The sequence below is a fragment of the Bombina bombina genome, chromosome 1 (assembly GCF_027579735.1).
Source record: "Bombina bombina isolate aBomBom1 chromosome 1, aBomBom1.pri, whole genome shotgun sequence".
In the NCBI taxonomy this organism is placed as follows: domain Eukaryota; kingdom Metazoa; phylum Chordata; class Amphibia; order Anura; family Bombinatoridae; genus Bombina; species Bombina bombina.
In genome coordinates, this window is record NC_069499.1 from 202,617,923 (window position 1) to 202,637,417 (window position 19,495).

The window sequence follows — 19,495 nt, forward strand, 5'->3', positions numbered from 1 at the left end:
ATAAGTTACAAAAAAAGCAAAGAAGATGTAAACATTGGGTATTTCTAAACTCAGGACAAAATTTAGAAACTATTTAGCATGGGTGTTTTTTGGTGCTTGTAGATATGTAACAGATTTTGGGGTTCAAAGTTAGAAAAAGTGTGTTTTTTTCCATTTTTCCTCATATTTTATAATTTTTTTTATAGTAAATGATAAGATATGATGAAAATAATGGTATTTTTAGAAAGTCCATTTAATGGCGAGAAAAACGGTATATAATATGTGTGGGTACAGTAAATGAGTAAGAGGAAAATTTCAGCTAAACACAAACACCGCAGAAATGTAAAAATAGCCTTGGTCCCAAACGGACAGAAAATGGAAAAGTGCTCTGGTCACTAAGGGGTTAATGTCTTTTTAAATCAAACCCATACAAAAGAAAATAAGAAAGATATATTCTCGATATCAGGGCTCTCCGATCTGTAATAATATGTACCATATCCGGGGGTTTTTTACGCTTATAAAACTAGTAACATTAAGTAAGAAATACTATTAATATAAATTAGAAAATATACACCTCTTAAATTAAAATTTAGAAATATGCTATACTATATAAATACAATAAATTAGACCTTATTTAGCTAGACAATGCCATTACTTTGGCATGAACAAATGTCTTTACATTGGAGAAAATTAATTAACTGGCACTGTGTAAGTAATTAGAAGGTTGCAATTTAGGGTAAACTACAGTAATACGAGGAGACCCCCATACAGTGCAGCTATCTCTCTATATAACACTTAAACTATACAGAAGAGGAAAACAAGAATGACAGAGAAGAAAGAAACTGAGAAAAGAGAGATTGGGCACATTATCTTCTACTAATGTGTTAAAAGTTAATAATTTATTATTAAATTATTAAAATTTTTTATTTAAAATACCGGTTATATTATAACTTGTTCATAATATATATAGCAAATAATTGTTGTACTCATTCATTCCATGAGAGAATAATGTATCAAGTATGAATACCCATTTTGTTTCTTTTTGCAGCAAGATTTTTTCAAATTACCACCCCCTTAATTCCGCATAACCTGTTCCAAGCCCCAGCATTTGACTGCTTTGATATTTCCATTATGTTTCTCTAAGAAATGTTTGGCAACTGAGGTTATCTTTTTGCCTTTTTCAAGATCTTTTCTGGCATTGGGTATGTTGGATAAATGTTCTGTTGTTCTAGTACCCAAGCTTCTAGTAGTCATACCAATATATAATATATTACAGTTAAAGCTTATGCAATAAATTACATTTTTGCTTTTACAATTAATTTAATTTTCCACTTTTTTTTCTAAACCTGTTTGTTATCGCTGTTGGTTTTTGCATATTTGAACATATATTGCATACTCCTTATGGGATTGAGCCCTTATATATTAGTTGCTTTCTCGCATTTCGAACAAAATGACTAAAAACTAGTAAAGGCTCTTTTATATGTAAAGCTTTTGAATCTTGGTAGAAGCAATTTTAATTCTTCATCTGACATTAAAACATTAAAGAGAATAACCTCTGGCTCTTAATCTACATCTTAATTAATCAGCTCCTTTCCTAAAAGACTCAGTGGTTGAACAGTTTCTCCTTAGTCTCAAATATTTGCCTACTGGTAAATTGTACTGTTTTAGGATGATGAGCACTTGATGCATGTAATATATTATTATTGGCAATTGGTTTATGGTAAGATTCAGTGATTAACCTGGTATCTACTGTTCTTTTAATAACTAAGTCTAGAAATTGTATCTCTATGGGGCTGGTGTTGTAGATTAAATATGCTTATATTTAAAGGGGTTACTGTTCAGATTGGATATTAATTTCTCTACCTCTGCTTTAGTTCCATTACAGAGGATAAACAAATCATCAATATACCTGGACCAGTGGAGAATCTTATCTCTGTAGTTTTTATATTCACCCCTATAGAACACAGAGCTCTCCCACCATCCCAGGTATAAATTGGCATACGTTAGGGTGCATGCAGTACCCATTGCCATTCCACATGTTTGTAGATAGAACTTATCATCAAACACAAAATAATTGAATACAAACATAAGAAGTTCTATCAGTAATCCCTTAGTAATGTCAGACATATTATCCATCTTCTAGAGAAAATGTTCCACTGCTTTAACACCCTATTATGTTTGTATGCTGGTGTATAAGGATTCAACATCGTATGACACCAGTATTGCTGTATCAGGGATATTTAGATTTTGAAATGTTTTAATCATATGTGCAGAGTCTCTGGTACATAAAGGGATTTCCAACACCAATGTTGATAACCTCTCATCAATATATTTACTGGATTTCTCTGTTAGAGAGTCATTGCCAGATAAAATTGGTTTTCCAGGTGGTAACTCACTATTTTTATGAATTTTAGGCAATAGCTAAAAGGTTGTTGTTTTTGGTGAAGGAACAGTTAAAAAAATCCTTTCTTCATCATCTAACTATATTGGAAATTATTACTGTGATGCATTTATGTCACTGTTATCAACAAAGGGTTCCATTCCAATCTATTTCATGTCACGTGCAAACTGTAAAGCATAGCTTATGGGTCTTTAGATCCAAATATATTACAATCCATTTGGAAATGCTACAATAATGCAATTATCACAATCTTTTTGAATGCATTTGTAGTGCAATAACACCCCATACACCCCATACACCTGATAAGTTAACAACATGATTCCACTGCATCAGAAACACTTTTTGAACAACTGTTTATTTGATTGATTTAATCTAATTATTAACTGAAACAACTAGGGATGTGAATTAGCCAGTTTTGTTAGCTGCTAAATGCAGAAAAAGACGGCTACTTGTGGCCTTTGGCTCTTGTCAGTGCTACATTTTTATGAAAGTGCAATACACCATGATCTGGATTTGCGCTTTCACAAGAAGAAATCCAGCTCTGAAGAGAGCTGAATGCCACAAGCAGCTGCCTTCTTTCTCAATCGGCAGGTGACAAAATTGACGAATACACATCCTTAAACCCCCCCAAATAAACATTGCATATTAAACAATCATCATTATTATTAAATGAGCTGAAATGTCTTAATTTTGCTTTCATCTATTTTTTTGGCTTAATATTATTTATTTAACTACTATGTCTGTTTAAGATCTGTGTTGTAATGTATAGATATAGATATTGGTGTCCTGAAGGGAGTTTTCCTGCAGTGTTTAACATAGGTGCAAGCTAAAATACTGTTTGGAAAAAGTTGTGAACTAGTTTAACAGGTGCCTGAAAAGCCTTTCTGAGGACTTATCAAGTGCCTTGAGGTGCCAAATTCAAAAAGCCAACATCAGGCTCAAAAAGTAGTAGAAAAGTGAGTTAAGACATAGGGGATAATTATCATAGTGCGAGCGGACATGATCCGATATTGCGGCTCATGTCCGCTGCACATCGATAAATGCCGACAGCATACGCTCTCTGTATTTATCATTGCACCTGCGGATCTTGTGAACTGCTGGTGCAATACGGCCCCCTGCAATCGGCCGCTAGCTGGGGGTGTCAATCAACCCATTCGTATTCGATCAGGTTAATTTCTAGCAATGTCTGTCCTGAAGGCTCGTCAGAAACACGGGGCATCAAGCTCTATGCCCCATATTGTCATTGCCAAGAAGTCTTCGACTATATAGGCTAAATAGGATTTTTTTTTCTTGCAACCAAAAACCTGTTTGAGAGATTCAGAAAAAATATGTCATACTAAATTGAAAAGTAGCCTCTTCGGCATGAAAAACAGCCAAAAACACAGCTCCCAATAGATTGTGATCAAGGCCTTATTACTCAAAATCACTAAAGTGTAGGATTGCACAGAGAGATTTGTGCTAACAATAGAACTTTAAATAACTAGATTCCCACCACCTTGATGAGCTGTTTGCATGGGTTAATGTAGTGCAAAAAAAACCTTTTACATTCAGAGCTATCTCAATCCTTTAGATTGGCAGTTTTGTTTTATTACTTAGCATTGAGAACCCTCTGAAAGCCTTTTCCAATTAATAAAATAAAAAATAAAAAAAAGCAGCAAAGGTGTAAACACTGGCATAAAGCACATGTTAAATTATAATAGTACCCTTTATGCAAAGTGCTTTTGTAAAAGAGATCCAGTCTTGCATTTCAAATGTGTAGTCGTCAAACATACTACACATTATTAAGAATATTGACATATTACAATATATTGACATATTAAAATATTTAATAAAAATAAAACACAATATACAATGTCATTTAGTTTACTTTTAGCTTACATTATTTTTATGTTGTATTAATATAGAGCTAGCGTAGATATTTGTTTTTGATTAATGTTACTTAAAAAATGCTTGTCCTATCGATACTTCATAGTTCAAAGCCAGAGATGTTTATCTTAAATTGTTTAAGCAAGTAAAGCTCACAGATTAAAATCCAAGGTAAACCATCATTTTATAGTGAACTGGACCTCATTAAATTATGTGTTTTCGTTTCACTTATTTTTAGAAAGCCTGCTCTCCTAGATCACACTTTGGAGTTTCTGCTGTAGCTTTAGCAGACGAAGTTCAATAAAATTGTGACCTCAGAATACTGGATGTGACCTCTCCTGCCTTTAATCAGTAGCTTGCAGCTCAGTTTGTTTTGCTGTATATCAGTGCAACATGACTCTGAATAATGAAGAGAACTGGAAGGTTTGACTTAAAACCATTCAGCAGAAGAAACACCTTTGAAAAACCATTTCACATTATTTTATTTTTTTCTGTCTCATTGTGTGTGTTGATATGTCAGAATTGTGTGTTGATATGGATTCAAATTTTCTTTAAAACTATAATTATGTTTTCATACTAAAAAGTTCAGGAACACAGTTATTATTATAATTTAAATAGAAAAGTTTAAATATTCAAAGTATTATAATCACCATGTATTTACATTCCTCCTTGGCTTCATTCAGAACAGATGTCTTATAAAGCATATGTGCTGACTTATCCTGTATTAAAAAAAACAAGGTATATTTGTCCGATGCAGTCATGAGACTGCATCACGAGACAAACATACCTGGCCTCTCTCTGCCGCGGTCTCGCTAAAAGTATGGTGCAATTTCTGCATGCCCCGCAAGTGGGGCAGTGCAGACATAGTCTTGTAAAGGTACCTAAGCAAAGAGGGACATTCTGTGTCCCTCTCTGCATTGGGCATAGGTGGTGCCGATCGTTGGTGGCATGGGAGGGTTAGGAAGGAGGAGGGTGGGCGGCCCATCGCTGGATCGGGTGGGACCGCTACGCTACAGAAATTTTTTTTCACAGGGAGATGAGGGAGGGGGGATGAGGGAGAGAAGATCGGGAGGGGGATTATTGAGAGGGGAACATACCTGGCCTTACACATTTTGGCCCATGTACACAGGCTTTTAAGACTAGTATCTTATATAAACCAATTGTATCTCTGGTTATTTTCATTTGAAATGTGAAGGTTGGTGGCAGTCTATTGATTGATAATTATTTGCATGTTAATGTCTGCAGATGAGCATTTTTTAAATGTCAATGTGATCACAATCAGCCATTTCCATTGCTTATCAGCAGCACTTTTTTTATTATTGGGTTGTTAAAAAATGGTCCTTAAGTTAACACATACCAGTTCTGTTTAACTGATCCCAATCCAACATTCTCATATTTCGAGGATACATTTTCTCTTATCGAATTCAACAGCAAATTATTTGAACACTGGTTTTGCACATGGATAAAATATGCAGAAAAGACCCTCCATATTAGAAGATATTAACAAGCCCCGTAGCCAAACAGATACAAATACTACCTGCTTAATCAATTAAAAAAAGAAAAATATAATAAGCACGTTAACACAAACAAAATATAGCCAACTAAATAACCAAACAAACATGCCAAGTATAATGATAATGTCCCTGATAAAATCTCTGAAAAAGACATGCACATCTATCTATAGTTTTAGAGCACAGCAGGTTAATTGCACACATGTTACCTATTAGCATCACTACACACTATTAAAAGGGATCAGTCAACTTCATCCTGTGATATAATTGCCAAACCTATGACATTTTGTTTGTCTTTAATTGAATTTGGCAGATTAACAAGGTGCTTGAAGGTTAGTAATGACGGAAGCATTTTAGGATTGTGATTACTGGATAAATTGTACTGGGCGACATTTAGAAATGATGTGCCAAAAACAAGCACAAGATTGTGATAAACTCTTTGGTCTATAATATGATTGCGGCTTTGTAAATCCTCAACCTGACACAAAGCTATCTGGTTATTAGCGGATATCCGTCCTTCCTTTGTCATGCACAGGTGCTTATTGTTGGCACAATTGTTATTTTGAAAGAGGGTTTTTAAAGCACTGTTTTTCTTTAGGTTTACTTTGTATTTTCTCAAGTATTTTCCTATTTTGAATTGGTTTTAATTCAATTCAAATGAAAAAATATATTTTTAACTTAGAGAAGAGTGTACCATAATACCCAGCTTTTCTTTTTTTTTAATTATGTACGATTGATTATTGTAGTGGTACCACAGAATAAAAGGGAATCATACATAAAGGGATACTGTAGTCAGAAACAAAGAGTGATTTTTGAAAAAAAAAGAATGACTTAAAGGGATACTCAAGTCAAAATTAAACCTTCATGATTCAGATAGAGCAGCCTAACCCTACAATTAAATAAATTACCTAAATGACATACAATTAAATAAATTAAATAAAATTAGCTAAATTAAAAATAAAAACCACTAAATTACACTACACTACAATTAAATAACTTACCTAAATTAAATACAATTAAATAAATTAAATAAAATTAGCAAAATTACCAAAAAAAACAAACACTAAATTACAGAAAATAAAAAACAAATTACAAGATATTTAAACTAATTACACCTAATCTAAGAGCCCTATCAAAATCAAAAAAGCCCACCCAAAATAAAAAAAAAACTTACGGCTAGATTTAGAGTTTGGCGGTAGCCGTCAAAACCAGCGTTAGAGGCTCCTAACGCTGGTTTTGGGCTACCGCTAGTATTTAGAGTCAGTCAGGAAAGGGTCTAACGCTCACTTTGCAGCCGCGACTTTTCCATACCGCAGATCCCCTTACGTCAATGGTGTATCCTATCTTTTCAATGGGATCTTTCTTACGCCGGTATTTAGAGTCGTGGCTGAAGTGAGCGTTAGAAATCTAACGACAAAACTCCAGCCGCAGAAAAATGTCAGTAGTTAAGAGCTTTCTGGGCTAACGCCGGTTTATAAAGCTCTTAACTACTGTGCTCTAAAGTACACTAACACCCATAAACTATCTATGTACCCCTAAACCGAGGCCCCCCACATCACCGCCACTCTATTAAAATTTTTTAACCCCTAATCTGCCGACAGCACACCGCCGCCACCTACGTTATCCCTATGTACCCCTAATCTGCTGCCCCTAATACCACCGACACCTACATAATATTTAGTAACCCCTAATCTGCCGCCCCCGCTATCGCTGACACCTGCATATTTTTTTTAATCCCTAATCTGCCGCTCCGTACACCGCCGCAACCTACATTATACCTATGTACCCCTAATCTGCTGCCCCTAACACAGCCGACCCCTATATTATATTTATTAACCCCTAATCTGCCGCCCCCAACGTCGCCTCCACCTACCTACAATTATTAACCCCTAATCTGCCAACCGTACCACACGACTACTATAATAAATGTATTAACCCCTAAAGCTAAGTCTAACCCTAACACTAACACCCCCCTAACTTAAATATAATTTAAATCTAACGAAATAAATTAACTCTTATTAAATAAATTATTCCTATTTAAAGCTAAATACTTACCTGTAAAATAAACCCTAATATAGCTACAATATAAATTATAATTATATTGTAGCTATTTTAGGTTTAATATTTATTTTACAGGCAACTTTTTATTTATTTTAACCAGGTACAATAGCTATTAAATAGTTATTTACTATTTAATAGCTACCTAGTTAAAATAATTACAAAATTACCTGTAAAATAAATCCTAACCTAAGTTACAATTAAACCTAACACTACACTATCAATAAATTAATTAAATACAATACCTACAATTATCTACAATTAAACCTAACACTACACTATCAATAAATTAATTAAATACAATACCTACAAATAAATACAATTAAATAAACTAACTAAAGTACAAAAATAAAAAATAACTAAGTTACAAAAAATAAAAAAATATTTACAAACATTAGAAAAATATTACAACAATTTTAAACTAATTACACCTACTCTAAGCCCCCTAATAAAATAACAAAGCCCCCCAAAATAAAAAAATGCCCTACCCTATTCTAAATTAAAAAAGTTCAAAGCTCTTTTACCTTACCAGCCCTGAAAAGGGCCATTTGCGGGGCATGCCCCAAAGAATTCAGCTCTTTTGCCTGTAAAAAAACCCACATACAATACCCCCCCAACATTACAACCCACCACCCACATACCCCTAATCTAACCCAAACCCCCGTTAAATAAACCTAACACTAAGCCCCTGAAGATCTCCCTACCTTGTATTCACCACACCGGGTTCACCGATCGGTCCAGAAGAGTCTCCGATGTCTTCATCCAAGCCCAAGCGGGGGCTGAAGAGTGACGTCCATCCTCCGGTTGAAGTCTTGATCCAAGCGGCAAATGAAGAAGTCCATCTTCGGGAAGAAATCTTCATCCTATCCGGGCAGAAGAGGACATCCGGACCGGCAAACATCTTCATCCAAGCCGCATCTTCTATGTTGTTCCATCTGATGACGAGCGGCTGATCTTGAAGGCCTCCGGCGCGGATCCATCCTCTTCGTTCGACGTCCAACTGAAGAATGAAGGTTCCTTTAAGGGACGTCATCCAAGATGGCGTCCCTCGAATTCCGATTGGCTGATAGGATTCTATCAGCCAATCGGAATTAAGGTATGAAAATTCTGATTGGCTGATGGAATCAGCCAATCAGATTCAAGTTCAATCCGATTGGCTGATCCAATCAGCCAATCAGATTGAGCTCGCATTCTATTGGCTGTTCCGATCAGCCAATAGAATGTGAGCTCAATCTGATTGGCTGATCCAATCAGCCAATCGGATTGAACTTGAATCTGATTGGCTGATTCCATCAGCCAATCAGAATTTTCCTACCTTAATTCCGATTGGCTGATAGAATCCTATCAGCCAATCGGAATTCGAGGGACGCCATCTTGGATGACGTCCCTTAAAGGAACCTTCATTCTTCAGTTGGACGTCGAACGAAGAGGATGGATCCGCGGCGGAGGTCTTCAAGATCAGCCGCTCGTCATCGGATGGAACAACATAGAAGATGCGGCTTGGATGAAGATGTTTGCCGGTCCGGATGTCCTCTTCTGCCCGGATAGGATGAAGATTTCTTCCCGAAGATGGACTTCTTCATTTGCCGCTTGGATCAAGACTTCAGCCGGAGGATGGACGTCACTCTTCAGCCCCCGCTTGGGCTTGGATGAAGACATCGGAGGCTCTTCTGGACCAATCGGTGAACCCAGTGTGGTGAATACAAGGTAGGGAGATCTTCAGGGGCTTAGTGTTAGGTTTATTTAAGGGGGGTTTGGGTTAGATTAGGGGTATATGGGTGGTGGGTTGTAATGTTGGGGGGGTATTGTATGTTTTTTTTTTACAGGCAAAAGAGCAGAATTCTTTGGGGCATGCCCCGCAAATGGCCCTTTTCAGGGCTGGTAAGGTAAAAGAGCTTTGAACTTTTTAAATTTATAATAGGGTAGGGCATTTTTTTATTTTGGGGGGCTTTGTTATTTTATTAGGGGGCTTAGAGTAGGTGTAATTACTTTAAAATTGTTGTAATATTTTTCTAATGTTTGTAAATATTTTTTTATTTTTTGTAACTTAGTTCTTTTTTATTTTTTGTACTCTAGTTAGTTTATTTAATTGTATTTATTTGTAGGTATTGTATTTAATTAATTTATTGATAGTGCAGTGCTAGGTTTAATTGTAGATAATTGTAGGTAGTTTATTTAATTTATTTATTGATAGTGTAGTGTTAGGTTTAATTGTAACTTAGGTTAGGATTTATTTTACAGGTTATTTTGTAATTATTTTAACTAGGTATCTATTAAATAGTTATTAACTATTTAATAGCTATTGTACCTGGTTAAAATAAATACAAAGTGGGGGGCGGAGCCAGCACTGAAACTGAGCGGTCGCATGTTTACATAGCTCCGGCTAGCTATTACTTTTAAATATAATATTGACCGCTCAGATTAGTCTAGCTTATTGAAAATAGTGTGGCCAAAGATTCAAGGACCTTAAATAAGAAGCCTGGTGTTTGAGAGGCACTTACAGGTATTGAGATTTCGTATATTAAGTAATGCCGTATACCGGGCCTTCCAAGGAGCAGCCATCTTTGGGATCCTGTAGAGGCCTATTAATAGCTGATCCCACTGCCACAAACACCTTTTCTATTCATGTAGTTGGTGAGCCTGTGAGGAGTATGGCGAAACAAGATAATTCCATAATGGAACTTTTGAACCCTGTCTTCTGGGAGACACTAAACAGCTTATTGTCTGATCATTTCTCGAGTCTCGAGAGGAGCATGATGGCAGCGTGGGAAGAAATGAGGAGTGTTGCCGCTCAGCGCAGTCCACGGTACATTATACTGATAGTCCCAGAGACTGTCCCAACTTTGAAGTCTGAGGATAGACCATTTGAAGGGGAGATGGTTGAACTCACTCAACCTGAACCTGGGCAGGATGTAACCGCATCGAGGGAAACTGTTTATAATTTGGATCAGCAGCAAAAAGTGATTACTGCCAACATGACTGCATCTAATAGACAACAGAGGCATAGTGGGGACAATGTGGAGACCAACATGAACTCTGCTGTTTCTGTGCACGTAAAAGCTATATGTCCCAGCATACAGAACGTCCATGACCCGAAAACCCTATATCTGGAGGGTGGAACACGATTTTGTGGGTTACTGTGGAGAGATGCTTTAGCTCATACACTAGTTTATGAGTGGCATGGTAGACCGCAAGTAAAGCTGCTCTCTTCCACTTTTGGAATACTTGCTTTCCTGTTTGCATCATTGTGCTGCAGATCAACAGACTGGTTTAGGATAACTCTCAGACGAACTGACAGTATTCAGATGACCCATATATCTGTCCCACAGGCATGGAAGACGGGAGTAGGTTAGGATTTTGGGCTCACTAAGGGGACACTTAAAATAGCATAGCAGCTGTTCCTGCAAATACAAAGCATTGATTTTCCCTATACAATTTTCATACTAAAGGGCATGAACGATTGTAATACAGATCTTCTATGCGCTTACTTAACTATTGTGTCAGCAGTTCGGTTTTCCTCTGTTTTACTCACTCGTGTTTTGAGATGTCTACTTTTTTTTTTATTAATAGTTTATGTTGTTGAAGCGTGTCAACTATGCTTTTAGACTGCAACTACCAAAATCCACGAGCTCACCCTACTGCTATGCTATCAGTTTGATTTTTCCTGCCTTTGTTGCCCCACTCATTTGTGACAAGACTATTGTAAATGCTAATATTGAAATGTCCTGTTACAAGTTGTCATTACCGCTTATCACCACTAGAGGGGACTCAGGGTTTAGTTTTAGCTTGATCCATACGGCAAACTTGTAAGATCTTGCAGCCGAAGTCACTGTATTGTTGCACATAACTCCCTCTGTACTCCTTGTCCTGGGAATCTAGATTTGCTACCAATAATCTAATTTTATAAGTGTAGACCTAGGTCATCATTGGGACTCTCAGAAATACCCATCAGGCACCTTAAACCAGGACCTGGTTTATATTATAGTAAGTATTATGCCCAGATTTTGTATTTTTCTCTTTTTTTTTTTCTGCTAGGCGCTCAATCCCACTATAGCTGTGCTATTTCTCCTATTCCATTTCTATATCAGCCTGGTAAATGTATTGCATAAGTATAAGATTGATGGTGCACATGAGTATAGTGAGTTTCTGATCTTGACTAACTTCAGACAGTTATTGTGCATATTGTATCTTTGTTAAATAGGCTCATTGGAAGTAATTTTGGCTATACCAATCTGCATTAACATAGTTTAAATGAGTTGCCAAATTAGGTAATTTTCATCTCTAGACTGCCTTATCCAATTCAGCCCTTTGGCCACAGCCCAGAGTCTTAGCACAGTGGCCCAGAGAATGTGCCCAGCCTTCGGATCTGATGTGGGGTAAAAGAATCACTATCTTGGCACGCTGTGTCATAGCCATACCTCTCACCTAGGTTGAAAACTGACAGAGGGAGTATGTGTGTAAAAAATAATAGCCTGTCTTAGTTGTACAAGACTGCCTTGATATGGACAAGCAATCCTATGTTTCCACTAGCATTTGTAACCCTGTTTTACCCATATGGTTTAGTTATCTCCTTTTTCTCTTCTTTAATGTTTTATCAGATGTTTGAGACAGTCTCCAATAGTATATTTTACCAGCGGGCCACTTACCATAACATTAGGAATAACCAGAGGATTTTACGTCCCTAGCCAGCCTTTGGCTGTAAATAGTTCTTCAGAAAACTTCAATTAGTCTAGAATAGATTAGCACCCAGATTCAGAATGGGGACCTCTATATGATGACATCCCAGTATCCCTTGGCATACTATACCAGTCTGCTTGCGGCCGGAGCAGACATGTGAGCCCAGAATGTGTGTCATTTCTATGTAGTTGTATAAACGCCTTACTGAGCCATCTTAGACCCCTAAGATCCGCCCCTGCCTGAACTGTGTCAGAACAGTCAAGCTATATTACACTCTATATACTATTTTAACTGGTTTCCCATAACTGTACAATATTTTGTCAATTGAGGGTGTGCAGAGTATGTAACCGATAGTGCTGCCACTGCCATTACATGTGTGAATAATAGCATTTAACATTTAATATGTGTTTAGACCTTTACAAAACAGCTTTAGATATTCGTGTATTACTCAAATTTGATGTGTACAATAGATGGTTTGTAAATATAGAAGAGGAATAGGCGGAGCACATGTGTTAAGTTCTCCACTTTTTGTATATAGTATTTTATGTTAAACCCACAACCTGTTGGTGTGGCTACTGCTATCTTGGGCTGCGCAGCCGTACTCGATAGTATGTGATACAAGTCTAGTGCAAGCCTGACCAGCACTTCTGTTGTATATACTGCCTACCACATTTATATAACCACCTCCCCCCCCCCCCCATAATAAACCTCCTAGACTAGGAGGGTTAACTATGCGGCTTATCTAGCCTATGCCGCACCTTCACATCTTTTAATATCCCCTACAAATTGAATATGCTAAATAATTTTTTCTCTCCTACCTTGAGTTAATATCTAGGTTAGGCCCAATAGTGGCCTATCAAGTTATAAGAAAGATGTTTTAAGTTTATTTGTTATACATGATATAAAGCATTATAAAAATGAGGTTTATCATCTGAGATCCATAACCGGTCTCCTAGGTTTGAAATCACCTTCTTTTACTTAAATATTTTCGTTTACATTTGAAGGCCCAAGAGTGGCCTATTGTGTAATTTAGAAGGTCTCTAGGTGACTGGCATTCCATCTATATAATGTTCACATGGTATATATACTATTAGCTCTGTGTTTCTTATAATCCATTTTATTGTTAGTACTTCTTGTAAAACTGATATTTTATCTCATGTGACATAAGAATCTATTTGTGTGATGTTGTATGCCTTTAAATGAACCTCAAAAAAAAAAAAATTTAAGTCAGGAAGGAGATTTAAAATCCCCTGAAACATAAACATTTTTTCATTGTAAGAGCAATCAAATTGTAGAAATCATTACCTAAGGAGGAAGTAAATGCCAATACCTTGGATACATTTAATAATTGTTTAGATTGTTTAATGGGATTCATTTAAACCCAACTTGAGCTTTTTTGTAATTATATTAAAATTTGTATAGGTTGAACTCAAAAAAATAAAAATAAAAAAAATAAATACAAAGTTGCCTGTAAAATAAATATTAATCCTAAAATAGCTACAATAGAATTATAATTTATATTGTAGCTATATTAGGATTTATTTTACAGGTAAGTATTTAGCTTTAAATAGGAATAATTTATTTAATAAGAGTTAATTTATTTCGTTAGATTTAAATTATATTTAACTTAGGGGGTTGTTAGTGTTAGGCTTAGACTTAGCTTTAGGGGTTAATACATTTATTAGAGTAGCGGTGCTGTCCGGTCGGCAGATTAGGGGTTAATAAGTGTAGGTAGGTGGAGGCGACGTTGGGGGCGGCAGATTAGGGGTTAATAAATATAATATAGGGGTCGGCGGTGTTAGGGGCAGCAGATTAGGGGTAAATAGGGATAACGTAGGTTGCGGCGGTGTACGGAGCGGCAGATTAGGGGTTAATAATAATATGCATGGGTCAGCGATAGCGGGGGCAGCAGATTAGGGGGTTAATAAATATAATATGGGGTCGGCGGTGTTAGGGGCAGCAGATTAGGGGTACATAGGGATAACGTAGGTTGCGGCGGTGTACGGAGCGGCAGATTAGGGGTTAATAATAATATGCAGGGGTCAGCTATAGCGGGGTCGGCAGATTAGGGGTTAATAAGTGTAAGGTTAGGGGTGTTTAGACTCGGGGTAAATGTTAGGGTGTTAGGTGCAGACTTAGGTAGTGTTTACCCATAGGAAACAATGGGGCTGCGTTAGGAGCTGAACGCTGCTTTTTTGCAGGTGTTAGGTTTTTTTCAGCTCAAACAGCCCCATTGTTTCCTATGGGGGAATCATGCACGAGCACGTTTTTGAAGCTGGCCGTGTCCGTAAGCACCGCTGGTATCGAGAGTTGCAGTGGCGTTAAATATGCTCTACGCTCCCTTTTTTGGAGCCTAACGCAGCCATTCTGTGAACTCTAAATACCAGCGGTATTTAAAAGGTGCGGGGAAAAAAAAGCATGCGTAGCTAACGCACCCCTTTGGCCGCAGAACTCTAAATCTAGCAGATAGCCTAAACTAAACTACCAATAGCCCTTAAAAGGGCCTTTTGTGGGGCATTGCCCGAAAGAAATCATCTCTTTTACCTGTAAAAAAAAATACAAACAACCCCCCAACATTAAAACCCACCACCCATACAACCAACCCCCCAAATAAAACCCTAACTAAAAAAAACTAAGCTCCCCATTGCCCTGAAAAGGGCATTTGGATGGGCATTGCCTTTAAAAGGGCATTTAGCTCTATTGCAGTCCAAAGCCCTAACCTAAAAAATAAACCCACGCAATACACCCTTAATACACCCTTAAAAAATCCTAACACTAACCCCTGAAGATTCACTTACCGGTGAAGTCTTCATCCAATCGGCAAGATGTCCTCAATGAAGCCAGCAGAAGTGGTCCTCCAGACGGGCAAAAGTGGTCCTCCAGACGGGCAGAAGTCTTCAACCAGACGGCATCTTCTATCTTCATCCTTCCAACGTGGAGCAGCTCCATCTTCAAGACATCCGGCACGGAGCATCCTCTTCAATTGACGGCTTTTTCAGAATGAATGTACCTTTAAGTGACGTCATCCAAGATGGCGTCCCTTAGATTCCGATTGGCTGATAGAATTCTACCAGCCAATCGGAATTAAGGTAGAAAAAAATCTTATTGGCTGATGCAATCACTTAAAGAAATCACTTAAAGAAAGACATCACTTAAAGAAACATTCATTCTGAAGAAGCCGTCAATTGAAGAGGATGCTCTGTGCCGGATGCCTTGAAGATGGAGCTGCTCCACGTCGGAAGGATGAAGATAGAAGATGCCATCTGGATGAAGACTTCTGCCTGTCTGGAGGACCACTTCTGCCCGTCTGGAGGACCACTTCTGCTGGCTTCATTGAGGACATCTTGCCGCTTGGATGAAGACTTCTCCCAGTAAGTGAATCTTCGGGGGTTAGTGTTAGGATTTTTTAAGGGTGTATTGGGTGGGTTTATTTTTTAGGTTAGGGCTTTGGGCTGCAATAGAGCTAAATGCCCTTTTAAGGGCAATGCCCATCCAACTGCCCTTTTCAGGGCAATGGGGAGCTTAGGTTTTTTTAGTTAGGGTTTTATTTGGGGGGATGGTTGTGTGGGTGGTGGGTTTTACTGTTGGGGGGGTTGTTTGTATTTTTTTTTACAGGTAAAAGAGCTGATTTCTTTGGGGCAATGCCCCGCAAAAGGCCCTTTTAAGGGCTATTGGTAGTTTAGTTTAGGCTAGGGTTTTTTTTATTTTGGGTGGGCTTTATTTATTTTGATAGGGCTCTTAGATTAGGTGTAATTAGTTTAAATATCTTGTAATTTGTTCTTTATTTTCTGTAATTTAGTGTTTGTTTCTTTTGGTAATTTAGCTAATTTTATTTAATTTATTTAATTGTAGTTTAGTGTTAGGTGTTAGTGTAACTTAGGTTAGGTTTTATTTTACAGGTCAATTTGTATTTATTTTAACTAGGTAGTTATTAAATAGTAAATAACTATTTAGTAACTATTCTACCTAGTTAAAATAAATACAAACTTGCCTGTAAAATAAAAATAAACCCTAAGCTAGCTGCAATGTAACTATTAGTTATATTGTAGCTATCTTAGGGTTTATTTTATAGGTAAGTATTTAGTTTTAAATAGGAATAATTTAGGTAATGATAGTAATTTGTATTTAGATTTATTTAAATTATATTTAAGTTAGGGGTGTTAGGGTTAGACTTAGATTTAGGGGTTAATACATTTACAATAGTGGAGGCGACGTTGGGGATGGCAGATTAGGGGTTAATAAATGTAGGTAGGTGTCAGCGATGTTGGGGGCAGCAGATTAGGGGTTAATAAAAAATGTAGGTGGCGGCGATGTCTGGAGCGGAAGATTAGGGGTTAATAAGTACAATGTAGGTGGCGGCGATGTTGGGGGCAGCAGATTAGGGGTTAATAATATTAAACTAGTTTTTGCGAGGTGGGAGTGTGGCGGTTTAGGGGTTAATAGGTAGTTTTAGTGTACTTTGTAGCACTTTAGTTATGAGTTTTATGTTACAGCGTTGTCACATAAAACTCATAACTACTGACTGTAAAATGCGGTACGAATCTTGACGGGGTAGGGTGTACCGCTCACTTTTTGGCCTCCCAGGACAAGCTTGTAATACCGGCGCTATGGAAGTCCCATAGAAAAAACTATAACTGTATTGTTTCTCCCCCACAGAGCTCACTCTTTTCCTATGTCCCCTAGCCATCTGTAGTACACAGCTGTGAGTTAATAGTTAAACTCCAATATAATAAAGGTGCTGCATCTATTTGATAACTGAAGGAGAAAGTTTTTGGCATCACAAAATGCCTTCAAAGCCCTCAAAATATCCTATGCTCTCTATAAATATAATATGTGTGCTTTATAAATAAAACATATTAATTCAGAAAAATAAGATATGCCTGTATGTAATTTCTTTCTGTACAAATGTGAAAGGGGTAATGTAATGGAAAACTCACTATGATTTTAAGATTTATGCACTCTGCAGTCCCTGGATATTTTTAAAAGGAGTAATAAAGTTTTTTTTGTTTTTTTTTATGTATAAATTATTTAACAGAACTACTGGTGTCTATAGTGTTTTAAAGGTTTAAGTTATCCTTGCTTTATAAGTTTGCTGTATTACAATTTTACAAACTGATTTACATTTCCTATGGTGAATGAGATATATTTTACCATGCAATTATACTTCAAAAGTTGCAATTTGGCAGACTACATCTGTGTGTTAATGCACCATTGTGTAGAGTTCCTTTGAAGAACACATTACAGCTTGCTCTACTGAGTATAATATACAAATTAAAAATATTTGCCAGCTATTAAACATAATCCAGAAGCAGACAAAATAAAATAAAAAGATTGCTGTGATTTTCCATTCTCATTTCAGCAGGATTACAGCTTCTCATCTACGTGGATTCTGTTTCAATTCTTCTTCCCAAATCAAATTAAATATACTTTAGTGCTAAAAATGCCAGGCTTCATTTACTCTAATGGGGTCTGACAGTTTGAAGCAGTGTATAGATTTTATAAAACCTTTCAGTTTGTATGATGTCTTAGGCTCTCTGCATTGCTGTGCCCTGAGTATTAAACTAATGTAATCATCATTCATAGATAAGTATTTGTCATAATGCGAAGCAGAGGGTAATGTAAGCTGTTGCATTAAACCTCTTTTCAAGAGAAGTTCACAAGTCATTGCCAAAATGACAATGATGCTTCAGCTCTTAATTGAGACTCTGGTGCATTTTTATAATATATTAAGTTGATTTTATAAGTGTTGAAAATTAAAGTCTATTGAAAATATTTAGACTATTTTTCTCTGTGTCCTTAACTTATTGAAAGCACAGAAATATTTAAATCTGATACTATTTTGCCATTTAGATTTCATGCATTTGGCAGCTTTTTGGACTCCTTCCCTCTATACACACACGCTCAAACATCTATCTATTTCACAGAAAAACAACAGCATCACAGCTATGTGCTTTGAATCACAAATTAGATTTTGAAAAATATCAAATGAATATTTGGCACTTAATGAGGCATCCTATGTATGTGTGTTATGTATTAAAGACTTAAAACTTTTTACTGGTAGGAATCATAGCATTGGTGAGCTTAGGGGGTCCATTTATTAATGTAGGGATGGACATGATCCGATATAGCAGATAATGTCCGCCGCACATCTTGTGAACTGCTAGTATTCGATCAGAGGTGGCGGACAAGTTAAGGAGCAGCGGTCTTAGGACTGTAACATAATTTAAAAACAATTTATTGTAAAAAACAATTTATTATAAAAGGAGGGTCTCTACCTTTTAAAATCATATAAACCTTTATAGTGACACCTTATGTACCCACTCTCTATTAACAATGGGGGCGATAAATAACTTCTTTTAACCATGAATGCTTATAGATCCAAATCTATGTTGAGCCCTTTTGGGGTCAAACTGTCTAACTCCTGAATCCATCTAGTTTCTTTTTTCCTAAGCAATAAGAGCCTCTGATGGGGATTTTCACCAGGAGGAACTACTTCTAAAATACTAATACGGAGACTCCTGGGGTCTTGTCCATGGTAGACCCTAATATGGTCTGACACATTGTGTGTTTTCAATCCTGTTTCTATGTTACTAATATGTTCATAACACCGCCTTTTTATTTTTCTCTTCGTTCTTCCTACATAGGTCAAACCACAGTCACAGGTAAGGCCATAAACAACAAATGTGCTATGACAATTCCCTCTACATTTGATGGGCAAAGTCTTGGTGTTATTCCAGTTGTTGATGGAATCACAATTTATTAGATGGGCACACATGCAGCAATTGTGGCGTCCACATTTGTATGTCCCTGGTTTACCTGTGACCCATTTATCCAGAGAACCTAATATATTGGGTTTCTTGGGACCTTTTAATTTTAAGGGAGCTAGAATATTTTTGAGGTTTCTGCTCTTTTTAAAAACAACCTGTGGTTTGTCCTTAATAACCCCCCTGAGTATAGGGTCTGCTTTCAAGATACCCCAGTGCTTTTAAAAAATCTTTTTAAT